General features: G+C 39.6%; 1 non-coding gene across 1 annotated transcript; it reads left to right on the top strand.

Moving 5' to 3' along the window:
• Window positions 1–238: 238 nt before the first annotated feature.
• On the top strand, window positions 239–385 carry LOC136382643 (U4 spliceosomal RNA). The gene has a single exon (XR_010747271.1). It is a non-coding gene; the product is annotated as a U4 spliceosomal RNA (small nuclear RNA).
• Window positions 386–4,683: the final 4,298 nt, after the last annotated feature.

The following is a 4,683-nucleotide window of genomic DNA, read 5'->3' as shown; positions in this document are numbered from 1 at the left end:
ACTAATTATATCATATCTCTGAGTAATGTGATCTTTGGAATGACTTTAAAATGTGTTGTACTTGCTTCATTTTGCCTGGGGGAAAATCATGATAGAAAAAGATGCATTACTATCTCAGCAAATATAAATTACACTAAGTGTTCTACTATCAGCTTAATTGTGTTGGTAGAGATTAGTTTGTGAAAGATTTTTTAAAAAAGATTTATGAAGAAGTGGGAGTTATAGAACGTAAACATTGAGCTTTGCGCAGTGGCAGTATCGTAGCCAATGAGGTTTATCCGAGGCGCGATTATTGCTAATAGAACATAAACATTGAGTGTTTTGGGCTTAATAAATGTTAACTAGGCTGTTTGGATACCTGAGACTTTGACCCTTCCCCTTGAAATGCTGGCATAGCTGTTTGTTCCATTCTTCCCCAGTTTTCAGTTGACTATCAATGGAGATTGGATATACTATTTTATTTTTATTTAACTATGAACTTTCCCAGTCATATGGTTTAGTGCACACACATGCTCATGCACACACACACATGCAGTTATAAGCACAGTTTTGAAAAGTAGTGACTAGCTATGAAATCATCTAGTCTTTGAGTCTAATCATGGCTGTGTGGCTTTGAAATCACATCATTCTGGCAAGTTGCTTAAGTTGTAAAAATTTTAAGTTCTCAACTATAGATACTAATCTTACAGAATTTCCCTGAGGATTATATTAACTAATTTGTGTAAAACATGGAGTATAGTAACTGGTACAAAGGGATTACTATCATATTTACTGTTACTAATCAAATTTTGAAACAAATGGAAAAATTATCCTTATTCCATTCTCTTTTTTAATCATATACCTGACCTTAATTTTAACTATTTTTATCTATTTATTCATTTTAGAGAGAGAGAGAGAGAGAGAGAGAGAGAGAGAAAGGGGGAGAGGAGCAGGAAGCATCAACTCCCATATGTGCCTTGACTGGGCAATCCCAGGGTTTTGAACTGGTGACATCAGCATTCTAGGTCGAGGCTTGATCCACTGCGCCACCACAGATCAGGCCTTTTTTTTTTTTAAGTAACAGGAGGGGAAGTAGAGAGACAGATTCCTGCATGTGCCCTGACTGGGATCCACCCAGCAACCCCTGTCTGGGGCTGATGCTTGAATCAACTGAGATATCCTCAGTACCTTGGGCCAATGCTCGAACAAATCGAGCTACTGGCTATGAGTGGGGAAGAGAGAGAAAAGGGGGAGAGTGAGGAGAAGAGAAGCAGACAGTTGCTTCTCCTGTGTGCTCTGACTGGGAATCAAACCCAGGACGTCCACGTGCTGGGCCTACATTCTATCCCCTGAGCCAACCAGCCAGGGTCGTATATTTTCTTCTTTATGAGATTTAGATTTATTTCTGTAACTGATTCTTCAGGGTACGCTCTGTGTTTTATCTTTATATGTTCCCTAAGTGTTGTACACAAAGGACTTTCTTCCTGGAGCACAGTCTTCTTGGGGGTGTCCTGAGCATCACCCCCCTTCATCAAAAACTCATCCAAGATGAAGTAAGCCTTTTCAAAATTACAGATGATGTCCAACTCGCACACACTACCAAAGAATTTGTCCAGGAACTCCTCATATCGGTGGATCAGAGTGTCTGAGAACCCTAAGTAGTGATGAGGAGCTGGCCACACTTGAAGTAGATGAGAAGTAGAGGCAGTTCTGACCAGATCTTAGATTGTCTTTCTCATCCTCCTTCCCATTCTCATTGATCACACTTTAGTTCAAATTCCAGTCTCCATTTTATTTTTCTAGTTTCTATAAAAGACTTCTGTAATAAAGTCTCTTTATTCAAGCACTCATTCATTCATTCATTCATTCATCCGCTGTCAAGTCAGTGGTGTGTGCCTGACTCTGTACTAGGTGTGGGTGCAGCAGAACAAAGACATGGCCCCTGGCCTGGCGAAAATTACAGTCTACTGGGATAAAACTTTATTAAACACACACAATAATTATAATACTTTGCTAATCTCTCTATTTTTTTGTATAACGGTCCTCAATAGGTTTCCACTTTCCATAGAGAAGCATTTAGAAAGACTATCTAGCTAGAAGTTCAAAGTTCTCAGAGTCTAAACCATGATGCATGCCTCATTTTCCAGGCTTTTAAAAATTATCTTCTTCACTTGGACACATTGGACATCAGGTGCCTCTGGAAACCACCTGCACTTTGCTGCCTTTCCGGGGGTTGGGGGGATAAGATCTTTCCTTCACCTTGTGTGACTGCCCTGTTTCCACCAGTCTTCCTGTTGGTCCTCAAAGGTCCATCTCGAATGCCATGGGCTTCACACAAACTTTAAGATCTTAAAGTGACTCATTCTTCCTTGTGACCATGCATGTCTTTGCATTTACTTTAATCGCGGCTGTTAGAGTTATATGGAAACTTCTTTGACCAGATTGTGAAGGTTGGGAAGGGAGGAATGTCGCCTGTAGCACTCAGGTAGTGGGAGGAACAGATGGCAGACTTAGATTAGGACAGTTTATTTCCAGAGTTTGTTTACAGAGAAACCTTAATTACAAAGGTTTGGGAAGAGTGTAAGGAAACCACGGGGGGGGGGGGGGGGGGGGGGGGAATACTGAGGGAAATTGAGGCTAAAGAGAGGAGCTGTCACAATCTCTGCCAGAGAAAGGAGGTACTGGAGAGATTTCCAGAACCAGAAGGAAGAGAGTTGTGTCAGCAGCAGCCTCAGGAGGTTCAGCAGCCTGCTGAGGACACAGCCAACCTAAAGCAACCTCACAGGCCAGACAGCACTGGAGTTTATCATCGCAAAACAAATTTGTCAGCCTCTCTCAGGACAGGGAGCAGGGCTGAGGAGAGCAAGTGTTCCTGGAGGAGCGGACAGAGCGTAGAGGAGACATCTGGCCCAGTGCTGTGCTCATCTTTCAGACTTTTCTATGCCTCGCTTGAGCCTGGCATACTTTTTGGCACCAGTAAATAAATGTGTGTGGTACTATATATATACTCTTTTAGTTTCAGGATAAGTTAAACCATGAAGGAAGTTTTCTTTTTCCTTTCTTTTAAAAATAATCATATATATTATCATCTTTCTCCCTAACATGGATGATTCAAAGACTTGAGTGATATATCAATGACCATTCAAACTATTTCTTTTGATTTTGGATGTGTGAAATATGTATATGTCTACACACACACACACACACACACACACACACATATATATATGCATCCATCTATCTGTTTATATAGTGATTTAATCCATGGAGGAGTGGTTGATATTAAACAAAAGAGGGGGAAATTAGTAGTCAGCTATCAAGAGGAGATTTAATATATTTTGAATTAAAGAAGAGTGCTAGTAGATGGCTCATTTGAAAGATTTTTACATTTATACTAAAGTATATTTTATACATCATGTATTTTGAAGAATAGAAGAATTCTAATGGTCTCCAGCTGAGGAGGAGGTGGACTAATTTGGATAATTAATAATTTTTAATATCTTTTTCCGTGTCAGAGTACATCATGTTCTGTCGGTTACTTTAAATGCATAGCAACATGACCACCATAGCCTATAGTTTAAATGTTGGGTGACAGAAGAATAGCAGAAATACTTTTTTTATGGAAGCCTCATGGGAAATGACTCTAAACATACTCAAGCAATCAACATTGTAAGGCAGTGGGATGACAGGGCAGCTCTGGCCCCAATGCCCTAACCACGTTTCCACTTGGCAGTGAGTTTGGGAGAAGTTTGACGTCACCCCTCTCAGCCCTGAGCTGAGAGCTGAATCCTACACGCAGCAAGTGAAAGCAAACAAGGAGCCTCAAGCCCCCTAGACTTGTAGGGTTTTTATTTTAAATTCTAATTAGTCTTACTTGAAAAATTAGTCGCAAGCACAGATTTTGGCACTTACAATTGTGAGCTGACATTGAACTTCTTTTATTTTAGATTTTTAAAAACAGATTTAACTCATGTTAAATTAGGTTTTTCTTCTCTCTTGTTGCTATTTTAATATAAATCTTTAAACTATCCACCAGTACCGCCTCTCTGGCTTCGGGGATAAGAGTCCTTTCTCTCACCCTAGTGATCAATGGTTGGTTTTCATGAGCTTTCCAGTTTTCCACTGATGAAGATTTAAGCAGCTTAAATCTTTCCTACAAATTAGCAGGTCATTTAAAAATAAAATGGGCTCATTTTAATCTAATTCCTAATGCACAACTGCCTGGGGAGTTATTTTCAGCTTCGTTTGTTGCAGTTTGCAATTATCATGCTTCTTTTAAAGAAAAGTAAAGTAACAAGACTATATTTTATGTGAATTACCAATGATCTTTTAGAGCAACTCATATTTAAGCTAAGTAATAGGGGGAATGAAAGACAGGCTGGGTAATGATGCAGGCTTAACAAGGGCCGGCAAAAAAAAAAACAAAGAACAGAAATGGTCAGGAGAAGCAGTCCAGGTGCTAATATTTTACTTTTCTTGAGTCATGAAGATCTAAGGTCTGCGAGTAATGACAATGAATGCAAATAATTGGATTAATTTGTGATTTTTCTAAGCCTGTTGTTTCTCTGATTACATGACTCTAAAGCTGCCAGCAAACTTACTTGGACTATTCCTGATTTCGAAAGGACAGGGTTTGTATGCTTGGTTTCTGAGATGAGCAATGTAATTTGGTCACAGATTAAAACCAGAGAGACTTGCACAGAC

The sequence above is a fragment of the Saccopteryx leptura genome, chromosome 10 (assembly GCF_036850995.1).
Source record: "Saccopteryx leptura isolate mSacLep1 chromosome 10, mSacLep1_pri_phased_curated, whole genome shotgun sequence".
NCBI lineage: Eukaryota > Metazoa > Chordata > Mammalia > Chiroptera > Emballonuridae > Saccopteryx > Saccopteryx leptura.
Note: the sequence above shows the minus strand (reverse complement) of the source record. Positions and strands in the feature narration are given on the sequence as shown.